Consider the following 14403-nt stretch of genomic DNA (forward strand, 5'->3'; position numbering starts at 1 on the left):
CACTGTGGGCGATACATTGATTATTCCTAGGCTCTGCTTTCCCGCTTTCCCTGGCAGTCCCTGATTACCCGATACAACACATTACGGCACGGGGGTGTCCATTGTTCCGATAGTCACAATTGTAACCGTACGGGGTTTCTCATTACGGCTGCGGCGCACCTTAAAATGATACGGTTTTTTATAAAAACACCCAAATCCACAGTCGAGAAATGAACTGTGTTCGGTGTGGGCATGAGTAGGCTCCCCATAAAAATCTCTGTTTAGCCTGTCAAAGACAAGTTCGGTTTGTGTACAACAATGTTTAATTTACATTCTCTGTTTCCGAAGCTTTAAATCACAGGCACTTTTTAGCATGAAAAGTTGAGCACAACTTTGTTCGTTTCGTTACTAAAATGAGCCTTGCCTGCTTGCCTGTCAGAGCGATTTCTAGAGACACGGGGCGCATTTCCCCCCGTGACTTTGAGAATAGGAAGCGAGGATTTTGCACAGTCTCAGCTGTTAGAGCATCGAGCATCAAAAGATGAGATAGCAACCAGACTGAACCTGTAAAATCCTAGAGCACATCCGCAGTGGTAAGGTCACGGCCGCTGCGAGGCGAAGGTGCTGCCACTCCCCTCGCTGCCTGAAAGAATCAGGCAGATGCTGGAAAAAACCCAGCCCTGATCGTTTGTTTTTCCCAAAGCAGCAGGACCTCGCAGAGACCCTCGAGGAGGCTCTGCTGACAGCAAAGAGTTGCAGGAGTTCAGCCGCAGCAGGACTCGTGGGCTGTGGGCTCGGTCTGTTCTGCACACCCCAGGAACACAAGGTCTGGGCTCAAACCCACCAAGCAGCAAGCACGAGAAGGAAACAAGGTTTATTTTTTTTCTTGCTTGTAATATTTTAAAATACAGTGATTTCTCAAACTTGTGGAAACTAACTTTTGACTACAGGTAACCTTCAAAGGACAGTGCTTAGTAGGGAGGTTTCCCTCCTCCTGCGCCCCACCACCACCACCAACCTCACCTCTATGTTTTGCTTACCGTATTCTATTACAAACAAATGGGTACAGTTAAGCTCTCATTAAGTACAGGAGATATTCCTAGAATCTCAGTGTATTCTTTCGCACAATAAGAATAAGAGCACAAGGGAAAGTGGCTTTTAAACACAAACTCACATGACTGACTCTTTGAAACCTTTGGCTGGAAAAAGCCAGTCAACCTCAGATGACTATTGTGCTTCAAACAGCCACCACCTTGCTGATACAGTGTCATTCTAAGGAAAAGGACAAAACTAGTTCTTGTATTAGACATATGGCTAGTTTCTCTGTAGAGTGGATGGGAGAGTTTTAAGGAAAACCTTAAAATTTCTTGCTAAACATAGTATTGCCTCAAATGGTTCTAGTTCAGTGAAACATCAGAGGACTGCTTCTCAACACCTACTATGTGTATCGTAATAAAGCCCTGACACTGTTTCATTAAGCACTGCATAAATTTAACAGGTTCGAGTTGACAATCTGACAAAAAGATTAATCTCAAACTCCCAGCATAAACAGAACTTTCTTTATTGTTGGAAGGTACTTTACAGAAGGTATTTGCAAGCCTAGGTGATGTGACTACAGCAGGTTATAGCGAGTAGACCAGAATGAATTTGCTTCAGGATCAAGTCTGTCATTCCAGTTTTCCTGACTAGCATCTGAAGGTTTGGCTGCAAACTGAAGCACTTCCCACCCCTTTTGCTACCAGTTCTGAATGCTGATTCTCACTTCTTGATCACCAAAAGTAACGACATTCAGCTGGGGTTTTTTCACAGTATTTTTCTGCATACTTTTGAATGGAGATGTGAACTTATTTCTCCTGACAGTAGGCTCTATTTCACAGCTACTTCTGGTAAGATCTTTAAAAAGAACCTCCAGTCCCCCAGTACCTTGTCAACCACCAGATGAAAGCCACAGTCTTAAAACATACCCTTAAATAAACATACGTTTATTCCAGTATTTAATGTAGGACTGGGACGCATACAAAAGTTCTACCTCTCTGTGTCCTGATAATAATATCTCCATCTCACAGCAGGTTATTTCCTCAACTGTCACGATTCCTACTTTTCTAGAGCTGTTATTACCTTTATGTATTGCATATTATTACACTGCATATTCTTGGGAAGTTGTTCTTCTAGTGGCAGCATATGGAGGACCATCCACTGTCAACACAGAAGTTCATGCATTTAGAGTGCTCAGACGTTATCTGACACACATTGGAGGTACCGAAATAAGTTTTGGAAACCATCTAGTTATTCCACTTGTTACTAAGTGTGAGGGAATGACTAACAAAAAGGAACACTTTCAGGTTTTAGTGGTAACTCGCGAATTCATAAGGGAAGGCAGAATATCAGAATCTATGGGAGCCACACATTTGTCAGCCATACAATGGCATTGATCTGAACATCTCCAAAAAGTTATGAGAAAATAAATCTGCTATTTACATTACAGGCACCCTAACATTAAACACATTTACTGAACTGTGGCACCATATATTTTTTGTATAAAAAGCTGTATTTTTGGTAAAGAATCCTGTTTCTGTAGCTCTCAATATGGATTCTGCAAACATCTTAAACAGGTGAATAAAGGTGACATATTGGATCAATAGAACTGCTCAGATTTATTTTAGGAGACAGAGATACTGGGGTATGTGGTATCAGTAAGCAGTCTGCAGCCAATAACGAAACCCTGATCATGTGGGAATCAGTGAAGATTTTACTCCTGAGTTTAATGAGACCAAATTCCTAGTGAAATTTCAAAGGTGTTTTAAAATCAGTCTATTAGAGAGTGTGCTCTAACTACAGTGCAGAAGAGAAAGTCTCTCGCTGTCTTTCAAGGGTTTGAAGCTGGTTGGCTTTTCGGTCACTTTTAAAACTGGGAAAAAACTATGGGATTCTGCCTTCTGGTGGTCTCTAAGTCATGGCAAGAACCTGAGCTTTTCCTTTCATTGCTCAAGCACATGTTTTTAAAACACCCAATGTTTTACTAAGGTCCTTATTTTTGTTCTATCACAGATTTGTTTCCAGCTCTGAATTTGCACTTGGGTTTTTTGCAAGCACAGTAATTCGGACTTCAGAAAAATAAGTATCATTCATAAAATTACATGCGGAAATTAGTTGCCTAAAATAAATCACCCCCGGTTTAATTTATATTCTATTGCTCATAGTCTTATTTATTAATGTTTAAATGTTTTACAAGGGTACCTATTCACATACCAGAGCTGTTTTCAGGTAACACAAAAGAAACACTTTGCTCCAAGTTCTTTATTTTGGCCTTTATTAATGCATAAGTCTCTTTAATATTATTAATGAGCTATTTCTTCTTAGTTTTTTCCTGCTGGGTAGAACGAGATAAACAAGCAGGCCTAATTTTTCCAGCTGCTAAATACGTAAGCAGCACGACGGCTTTAAAGCATAAGGTTTTTAGAAGGCAACAGCAACAATCGAGCGGTGCTCTGGGGGCATCTGAAAACAACGTGTCGGTTTTCAGAGGCAAAATCGGGACAAGTGGGACCATCCCCGGAGCGGCGGTGCTGCCCGGCGGGAGGCGGTGGCGGCGGGCGGGCGGAGGAGCCGCTGCCCCGGCGGCCCCGGCCCGAGGAGCAGTATCCCCGCCCGGCGGCTGCGGCGAGAGCTCCCCCTCCTGTCCCGCTCCTTCCCAGCGGTGGGAAACGCATCATGGAGCCTCGGACACCGAAACGTGTTTAAGCACCAGTCTGCGTGCGATTATGCACGTATAAACCCACACACGCAGGGGGAAAGCTGAAGGTAAAAAGGGAGGCTGTTGTCTCTTTTTTTTTTCCCCCAAGTAACAGACCCAGACGTTGCAGGCCAAAGTAAAGGTGAGGCTTGAAACTGGGCTCTCTTAATACTGCTGATAATTTACCTTATTATTCCCTGCTTGCCAAGGTGTTGTCAGCTCTCCATCAGGTTGCTTGGTAATGCCAGTCACCGTGGAAAACATATGTCTATGCAGTCTTTCACCTGTATCAGAGGGGAAGCCATAATAAACAGCAATTTAAATTCAGGTATTTGGTTTGCTGAAGTGTTTAATTAAACAAAGAAATTCATTATGTGAGTTCATAGAAAAGTTCCATTACGTTGGTTTATTTTTTTTTTTTTTTGTTGTTTGACTTGAAGTGGAAATGTTCCTCTGACTTTTTGTTTGGCACGCTAAGATGATAGATTATTTATGCCATCAGAAGTAAATAAATGCAGTGAATAATTAAAATATTGGCTCTCAATATATTTTTTAATAAGTAGACAGTCATTTTCATAAACGTGGAAAACATATATATGAGCTTCTCTTTTGCTTCAGTTCCACCCAAACCCCACTTCCACTTCAGTGATGTTTTTTCACCCATACCTTGGAGAAGGGGTACATTCCACTCGTTCCTGAGCTTGGACGAACGCCCACAGCATTACTCGCACACAGTAGTGTCTGTAGATTCCTTTCTGCTGTGGATACTAATCTCAATCCAGAGCTTCCTCAGACGATTAGAGGCAGTTCTGCAAAACGTCAAGAGGTAGCTTTTGCAACGCAGATTCAGTATGGCAGTTGAGATGGGAATAGTGGTGGCTTTCCAAATACAAAGTTCTGGAAATGTTTGAAAATATTTTAATATTGATGAATTTTTCTTTTTCTTTTCTTTTTTTTTTTTTTGTGCTGCTTTAGGGTATCAGTGTCAAATCTGTATGAATTAATGGCAAGACAGTGCCTTAACACCGTTAATGCTTTTTGAAACTTTGGAAAAAAGGGAGAAACTTTATATAACTTATTAAATTATTAATAACAATTGCTCTTTTGGCCTGAATCCTCGCATAATTTGATAAACATAAAGAAAAGTTAACTTCTTTCTATGATTCTTTGTTAAATGCTTCTAAGCATCCTGTTAAAATGTCTTTTTGTTTCTTGTTTATTTTCTCATGTTCCTTATAACAAAAGTAAGCAAGGACAAGTCTTTAACACAGGAGAACACCCATGGTATTAAAAATCAATCAATATTAAACCCTTTTATAAGGTAGCACTGCATTAAAAAACAAATTAGTAAAAATATGTCCCGGATGCCAGTATTGACTGTGGGGAAAAATCTTTATAATCTGTCTACTGCTACACTCTGCCTATCCACTCTGGTTATCCAGTGACTCTTCTGTGATGCTTTCATATTGAATGCAAAGCCAAAAATCAGGTAGAGAAAAATAAAGGACCTATGGATGAACAAAAAGCTTAGACACATTATACCAGACTTGAACTTGGCTATGACAAACTATGGGTTCGCAGCTTCATCACAGCTAAGGTCTGTACCTCAGAATGAAATGAATCTTTTAAAAAGAGATTTTATGAATTTTTGAAGTTTCATTTTGAAGTTTCATGAAGTAGTCCAAAATGGTGCTCTACTTGGTCTGTCACACAGGTTGGTAAGAGCATATACTAAGCTCTACTTTCTTGAGGGTTTCTTCTTTCATTGGGGCTGACATCTAAAATGCTGATCTGCAAAGGCTGCTTTGGAGAAGGTCTGAGGTACTGAGGCACCCTCCTCACTCCATGTGTGCTGGGCCCCTGTTTTTTTACACACATCAAAAGCAGGCAACTGTCAAAGTTGGAAGCAAAACTGGTGAGGGGTGGAGACTTGTGCTCCCTGCAACAGTCCGAAGCTGTAAACCCCCCTCTAAGGTGAGCTGAGAATGTTTATAGGCAAGGCATATTCATTTCTTCACCTACCATTTCTTGACAGTGACTGTTTCCTCCTCTTCCGATTATTTTACTTCTCTGTACAGAAGGCAGGAGAGAGTCTTCTGGGTTTTACTTTAAAAAATAGGCAAGTCTTCCAGATGCTACAGTGCTACAATGGCAGGAGAAAGAGGGGGAAAGATTGTGTGGGATTGGGATATAGCAGAAAGTTCTCCCTTCTTTTTAACCTCACTCCTTTTTTTAAAAAATAGATTAATTTTGCCAATTCCTGGAAATACTGGTACAATACTCTACATCAAGTTCTTCCTAAAAAGTATCCCTACTCTTTTTGTCTCTCTGTGTAGAATAAAAGAATTTTTTACAATAATGATAGTGGTTTATATATTTTCTCATAATCTTGTATTTCCCCTGTAAGCTTTGTTGCATGATATAGTATGTCAGTTTAAGTAACATCTGTCAAGGGATGGAAAGCAATTGCAGGTTCTTTTCATTCATAAAGTCATTCTGGAGTTTCTTCATCCTTAATTTTCTTGTCATGTTTTCAAAAACATTACATCATTTTGTCCAAATTACCCCCTGCATTGCATATACAAGATACAGTGGGTTGGTTATTCATTTCTTTCCAGGACCCAAAGAAACATGTCAAGGGAACTACACTGATCTATACTAAATGATTTAGAGTTGGTAAAAGTTGAGCTTTGACATATCATTATTTGACAATTACTCTTCTACTGCAATGCTTGTTTTCCTGCCAGCATCCCCCAGAATCGTACATGACATGTGATTCAATCTCCTGATCTTCTCAGTTATATTTACATTAATTTACACATCCTAATATACAATGCCAATGCCTTCACATTGACGTGGTGAAAAGTCTGTCAAAAAATCCAAACGTATCTTGGGCATGCATAACAGAGATATAGTCAGGACTAGAATGGGACAGATATTTAGCAAATCAAAGAATTGCTGGGATTGGAAAAGACCTTTGGAGATCATACAGTCCAACCTCCCTGCTCAAAGCAGGGCAGGTTGGTTCTGTGTCCAGTCATGTCTTGAGTAAGTATGAAGGTTCCATAGCATCTCTGGGTTGTCTCTTCCAGTGTTTGACCACATTCATAGTAAAAAAACCCCTTTTCTTCTGTTTACATGGAATTTGGTATACTTTGATTTGTGCCCATGTGCCTCTTGTCCTATCACTGAGAAAAGCCTGGTTCTGCCTTTTCAACTTGCCTCCACCCATTTGGGTGCTTATACACACTGATCATACATTCCCTGGACCATCTCTTCTCCTTGCTAAACAATCCCAAATCTCTCAGCCTCTCAAACGTCAGATGCTTCAGTCCTTTTATCATCTCCATGGTCTTCCACTGTCCTTGTTCTAGTGTGTCCATGTCTCTCTGACATGGTGGAGCTCAGATCTTGACCTAGCAGTCCAGGTGTGTCTCACCAGAGTTAAGTAGAGAAGAAAGATCACATCCATTAACCTGCCAGCACTGCTCTTCCTAATGCACCCCAGCAATCTTTGCTGCAAGGTTGCACAGCTGGCTCCTGTTCAGATTGTTGAATACCAGGGTCCCCAGGGCCTTCCCTGCAAGGCTACTTTTTAGCTGCTTCCCCAGCTTTGTTACCACAAATATTGTTCTGATTTGCGTGCAGGATTTCACATTTCTTTGCTGAAATTCATGAGATTCTTGTCAGCCTTTTCTCCTGCATCTTATTAAATTTGTTTTGATTCATGATCTTTTAGGTAATTAGTAATACTATTAGCTGGAAATATTTTGTTTTCATGAACTGTGTGGCTTTTCCTAATTAAATCATGCATGTAACATTAATGATAATAATCTATGTCTCTTACCATAAGTAGATTTTGCTCAAAGACAGTCCTGAGAATCCTTCTCTACACAGGCAAGATCTTTTGCCTTAAAAGAGGATCATCCTTCTCCATCCAAGATTCTTGAAGTCCAGTGTGGTTATCAATTTCTTTTCACAGCGCTACTGGTTAAAGCAGAATTGACATGTTCTCACCACTTGTTTTCAAGTCACCAGAGGGTATAGATGGGAGACAGACACATACAGCTTCCATCCACCCAGATGGCTCAGAAAAGGCTTCCCATGAGACCAGCTTTGGACAGCTTCTGGGAGTAGAGGGTCAGGAACACCATGCTTATTTTCATTAGCATGCTCTGAAATCCTGCTCATGCACATGGCAAACCCTGCCATGCTGGTGTTTATTCTGAGTATCACTACAGGTCCCCAGATGCATCACAGTTCCTGCAAGCTCAGGCCTCAATGGCTTGCAAAGCCAAGGCTGTGTATTACGTCTTCCTCTCGGCCCTCAGAACAAGGTGAGAAGTTGCCTGCTGCACGCTGTGTGTCACAGCTCGTGTCTCTTGAGCCACAGTGAGAGGAGCTGCAGACTGAGGTTCACTGGCCTTGCCCAAACTGTCAGCACTAAAACCAGGTCCAAGGCCATCTCCAAAACCTTGCTACCCATATGATGAGTTGAGGTCTTCTTGTCTGTTGTTAAATAATATTACAGCTACCAGTTAATATTACAGCTGTTTCACAGATGAGAAATCATCAGGCGAGAGATAAAGTAACAAAACACATGTACTGGAAGAGACTCATGGCCTCAACTAGAACCCAGCTCTTATGTCCTGTAAGACAGTCTTGTCACCATTAGAACGTGTAAGCTACCCTTCTTGGAAAAAAATGAAATGTGAGCCTCCCTTTGAACCAGCTTGACTTTGAGCTCCCTTATGAAACACCAACAACCTTTGAAAGAACACAAGGATGGCACCATTGACAGATTTTACCTCAGCTGGCTGCAAATAAAGTTATTTGAAATAACTGCCAAAGCTGTAATTTATCAGACTTTTTCACAGATTCCACAAAAGCAAGGAAATTCAAAGCTGAAAGGCTTTCTCCAGGCAGCACATGCCAGGCATTTGTGCATGAATTGCAGGAGGGGAAACGATATGTTTCCTTTAGAGCTGTTGTTGCCATCATGGAAAGCGAACAAGCATCTGTGCTTTGGAAATCAGTGGATGGAAGGTGTTCCGTGAAAGGCAGCATGTGGGAAAGCAGCTTAAAATGGTGAGAGTGTACGAAAGTAGCAGGAGTTCTGAATGCCACCGGGGAGAAGAAATGGAACAAGGCTGACACATAGAAAGGTGGCGAGAAAGCAAAAAGAAATGCAAAGAGGAGTACACTGAAGGGAAAGAAACCCACCCATTTTTGGCTAGAGAATAGGTCTGAACAAGTTCCAAGAGAGGAACAGAGAAAGAGAAAAAATTGTAGGGTAGATGGAAAGTGTATCTATTAGATGATTGTGCAGGTGAAGATGTAAGTTGAAGTTTTGGTGGTTTACTGTGAAAACAGATACAAAGCTGAAAATCAGATGTTCCAGCAGCATTCCTGATATAGCAAATCTGTACATTTATAGTACGTGAAACTTGTAAGATGATTCTCCTCTGTAGCATTTTCCACTGATCCTGAAAAAAAGAATGAGAAGATTCACATTTAGGAATATTAATTAAGAGTACTACTTACCTTAAATCACCATAAGTAAGGGTTGTGCTGCCAGTCCTAAGGCTCTTAATTTCACTCCAGGGCTGACGATTTCCTGTGTCACTACACTGTGAATCCAGAGAAACTATTTAATACCTGAGTGCCCAGAGTCAGGCAGATGCTTTGCATAAAAGTGTTCTCTTGTGCTTGTGGAGTGCCTGCAGCTCCCTCGGAGACCTGGTGGGTGCTAAGCACCTCTGAAAATCAGGTCACTGTCATTCAAGAGCTCGGAAAGCAACTGAGGTGCCAAAGTTTAAGACTAAACTTGCAAGTAAGTGACATCATTGCAGAAGACTCTGTCCCTGAAGGACTGCTGTGCTCTCAATCATTTGAATTTTGCTATGTGATAGACATGCATTTGTAAGTTAGATGTCTTTAGAGCTCATGACAGCCTCCAGAAATTAGGAAAAAAGAAAGAGGGCATTACAGAGGAAAAAAGGAAGACGAGGAGAATTAATAAAACAGAAATGGATGGAGATGTTCAAGATTATTTTAGACTAGTTTGGGCATTCCTCATTGGTTCTGACTGCAGATAAGAAGCTTAAAATAAATTAAATGAAGTAGGGTTCTTCCACATAACACATTAAAAAAAAAGCTGGGGAACACTGTGTCCACAGGATGTTTGGAGGGAAATAGGCCCAAACAGATTCAAAGAAGAGCTTGGAAAAGCCAGACTTGGAAGACCTGAGAAATCATTTCATGTTCATTTATAAAACATGATAGACTTGACAGAGCATCTGGCTCAAGAAGTCTCCAAAGTGCAGTCAGGTGGAAGTTGGGTGGACATACCACAGAACTCATTTCTCCATATTTGCATCATTTCTCATCTATTGCCTGAATAATTTCATTGTGGCTCTTATGGGAGACAGGCTGTACTACTTTAAATGTTCCTTTCATCTGACTCAATGCTCTCATATTCTATTTTGCATTAGTAGCTTATGTTTTCCCTTGCAAAGGTACTTAACTGTGTGGCCTAAGTCAATTGTTCTTCCTCTTGTCCTTCTGCAGCAGTAACCATGATTGTTGTGATGTCCAAATATGAACTATTTTAGAGTGTGTACTGCAGAGGCAGGCAGGCATTTTAATTACAGGGATTAAAAGGAGAACAGATGCAAGTGAGTCGAGTGCTAGGTAAATATAAATGCATCACCCCTTGTACCCTGTTTCCAACAGACTGACATCAGGATAAATTCAAAAGCAGAGGGAATAGTACTGGAAAATACCTATTTTTAACAGAAGCATTTACCTAGACTGAGGTAAAGTATATAGATAGCACAGTATATTACAGATGTATAGCTTTTTAATTTCCTCAAATCCATTTAGTCAATGCTACTTAAAATACATTATTTTGTTCCGAATTACAAGGATGGATTCAAATGGTTTTGAGTTTTCCAATTCAAATTGAAAAAACATTTTCTGTATCATCCATGTTCAGTTTTATATATTGAGCTTGGTTCCCAGACAGGCATTTCTCTCCACCTGGTAGCAAGGCAGTGAGTGGACACAGGGGCAGAGAAGTCCCTTAGAAAACGGTTTCCTCCAGTGCTCTGGGCTTTAAAGTTGATCAGTAAACAGTAAGCCAGTGCTGAGTCTCTGGTGTGGAGTGCTCGTGCTGTGCAGCTCTGCTCAGGGAGTGGGTAGTGGCTTTCTCAGGAACTGGATCTTTCAGGCATGTTTCAAAGGGGACTCACAAATAGAAAGGTACAGAAACCCAGGTGGAGGTAACAAAGACACTGATTTCTTCTACAAAATTTACTTCAGAGGAAATGTGCAGCCAGCCTTAGCTTCCAGTCTAAGTAATAAAAAGAGAAAGAAAGAAAAAGGTGTCCAAACCCAGGACTACCAGCAGAAAAAAAACCCCTCATTTAGAATTGTATCTATGTTTTGATTACGCATGTGAATAGAAACAAGCAAAATCAAACACTTCATAAATTACAGATATTTAATCCCCAAGAACTAAGCATTTTAACTGAGAAATCAATTTCCATTTATTTAAGTCCACATAAAATGTGCATGTTGTGTATGTTTGCCAGTTTCCTATGTCTATAATCCCTAGTTTCTATCACTACCTGATAACTGTTCCATGATTTAGGGATAGTTTTTCAAACCATTTTTCACCTAGCACAAAAAATACCATTTTTTTCTTGCAGTACCCTCCCAAATCACATCATCTTCTCTGATTTTAAGGCATAAGGAGATGGAACTCATTGAAAATAAGTCCATAAAAAATCTAGAAATTTGTGGGGTGGGAATTTAATAGAGGGTCCGTGGGTAAGCTTTTGTTCAGCATGGCTGTCACTTCCTCTTTTCTGCATTTCGCTCTTGTCCAAAACATTAATTCCTTAGGCAGGGGACTATCTCCTTTGTTCTGGTTCTGAAATGTGTCTGGTTGGAGTTTTCTACTGCTACTGATGTTCAGTTAAATACAAATAATAAATAGTTAATGGTTTGCTGAGCTGCAGAGGTGGGGCTAATCAGCTGAGACTTCATGGGGTGGTTAATGATGGATTAGGAATGGGGAACTGATAAAGCTGAATATTTAAAGACTAATATTGTACAGGATGATGGATGTTTTGTCTGCTTTGATTGCGTATGAGCAGAAACTAACAATGCGCTTATCTTCCTCTTCCTTCTATTGTAGATTACTCATCTCCAAAACGTTTCTGTTCTGAGTGTCAGTCCAAATTCCCCTGAGTGGAGCACACTGCCCATCAGAAGAGATGGCCTGAGAGGCTCTCACAATGGAAATTGGGTGGGGAGGTGAACAAACAGTGACTCTACAAAGGGGTCATGTTACCAAGCTGCACACTCGCCTACTCATGCTCATACTCAGCTTGCTGAAATGGGGGGATTTCAATTGATTTTGCTTTCTTTTGCAGTGCTGACTGATGAGCCAGTGAGGAGGCAGCTGCGTTCTGAGGGCATGTGGCACAGGAGGGGTTTGTCCCACTGCCGGCGTGGCACTGCTGAGACCCAGCGGGATCTTTGGCTTTCCATCTGTGCCATGTACCGATGAGCTACCATATCCCTGATGAGCTACTGTATCCCTGAGCCTGGTGCGCAGAGTGAAAAGAGTTACGTACACCTTCTCTGTCAAAGCACCCCTATGTATCACAGCTATATTTACTTGTTTTGAAAAAATCTTTTGCATTTGTTTTCATTTATTAACCAGCAACGTATCAAGTTCTGATATTGGTATTACAATAGGTATAATTAGACTTAAAAATTAATACTTCTAAGTGTCAAATTCTGTCCAAGGGACATGACTCCTACTGAAAACAACTGATGCTAAATGATGGTGTTTTTTCAGTGTCTAACTACAGGATCAATACGGCCTTCGCCCTTGTCAGTAGTTCTGTCAGCTGCTAGGAAGACAGGCAGTCTTGCAGACAAGGCACAGACAAGGAGGTCAAGAGAAGTGGATTCTTTTCTCAGCTTGCCTTAGGGCTTTTGCAATGCCTTAGACAAATCACACAACCTCTCCGTTAAACCTCCTGACTTCCAAAATGGAAATGATCATAACTCTCTGCTTTCCCAGGATGCCATGGATAAATCAGTTCTTGGGAGGAGGGAAAGATGAGGGGGGGAATAGGTGTTTGTGGGAACAACAACTAAATGGGTGCTTTGGAAGGAACAGACATATTTCTGTTCACTTTTATTTTTGTAAACAGTCTTAAGAGTGCACCTGGGATTTAACATATTAAAAAATTAAGCAGCATCTAGAAGATTTGGTCATGTAGACAGGTTACAGTTACTACAATATATAACATTGCTAGTCTCATTCTCCTATAGACATAATTTATTTTGGATAAGGCCAGGGTAACTATGAAAAATTGAAAGTTTAAATGTTCCCAATCAAACAAGAGTGCTTTGCAATTGTTTTATCTTAGATGACAGTCAGGAAAATATTTCCATGTTTCATTTGCTAGAAAAGAGATCCAGAGCTGGCATTAGTAGTGGCTTTGATGTATTCTCTGGTACATTGGTCCAGAGCATGCTGATGTAAACAGAAGTGTCTCTTGACCTGTCATCTTTGTTCTTCAACTTTGATACTGACCCCCTCCAGTGGCTCCTTTCTCCTCCTGGGGAGGCTTTAAAAAGTCAATTGATACAAAAAAAAAAAAAAAAAAGCGTTTCAGTTTTCTTTGCTTAAGACTCTAAAGAAATAGACATATTTATTGTACAGTCACTGAAGTTCTTGAAATAGTGAAACATTTTTCTCTCCAATCCTGAGGGGAAATGAACAAAGAAAAAAAGCATGTGGTTTTGTACACAACTTATGATACGGTAAGTACATCATACTTTTGCTTCTGATGGGGTTTTTATTTTGAGAGGAAAACTGAGAAGCTCTCTTTCAGAAACAGGCAGTGCAAACAGCAATGCCTATGGGTAAGTTGGTCCATCATTGCCTATTATAGGGCCCTGGCTTTTGATGCTTGTAACTGTCAAATATTAACTAATTTGTAATGATTTATTCCTGTGATTGGTGTGCCAGCCTGAAGCTGATCTTTAAAATAGTCCACTCAGTTTGAAAAAGGAGGTTAGCAAAAAAAACCATTCTCCTTGTGTTAAAAAATATCATTAGGTTGCATGACTGAGAAACTCTCCATGCTCTAAATCTGAAATTTGGCAAAAGGTTTGTCAAGGATTTGGAAGGTCTCACCCAGAAACACATATGATAAGAAGAGCCTATGATTAGGACACAGGCTATGCAGATAAGAGGATTATTGATGGTGAGACAAGAAGGCTGTGACAAGATTGAAAGAACAGTAGCCTGTAGGGATAGTGTGTGGGACTGAAGCAAAGAAGTGAGGAGTGAGGGATAAAGAAACTATGAAGTTGGACCAGAAGTCAAAAATTAACCACTGAAGTAAGACTCTTAGGTTGCTAAGAGAAGGGAAAGGGATGAAGGCATTGGGCTGAGAGTGAGAGTCAGAAAGTCCTTAGGTATTACAGTACAATCTTCTCAAAGAGTCTCTGTGGTCAAGAAACAATAATAAAAAAGCTGGAAAATTACTGACAAAATATTTGCTTTATTCCTCTAGCGATTGCTGCTATTAAAGAGCATCAACATACTGATGGTGAATCCTGAGAAAGGCCTAGTGATAGTGTGCAGTGTTGTGGACATC

At 40.6% G+C, this 14403-nt stretch overlaps 1 protein-coding gene across 2 annotated transcripts in view; it reads left to right on the forward strand.

Annotated features, from left to right (window-relative positions):
* The window catches only part of SEC63 (SEC63 homolog, protein translocation regulator), a 564354-nt gene that overhangs the window by 283472 nt on the left and 266479 nt on the right, over positions 1 to 14403 (forward strand). The gene's annotated exons all lie outside the window — the stretch shown is intronic.

This window comes from Serinus canaria, chromosome 3 (genome assembly GCF_022539315.1).
Source record: "Serinus canaria isolate serCan28SL12 chromosome 3, serCan2020, whole genome shotgun sequence".
NCBI classification, from domain to species: Eukaryota; Metazoa; Chordata; class Aves; order Passeriformes; family Fringillidae; genus Serinus; species Serinus canaria.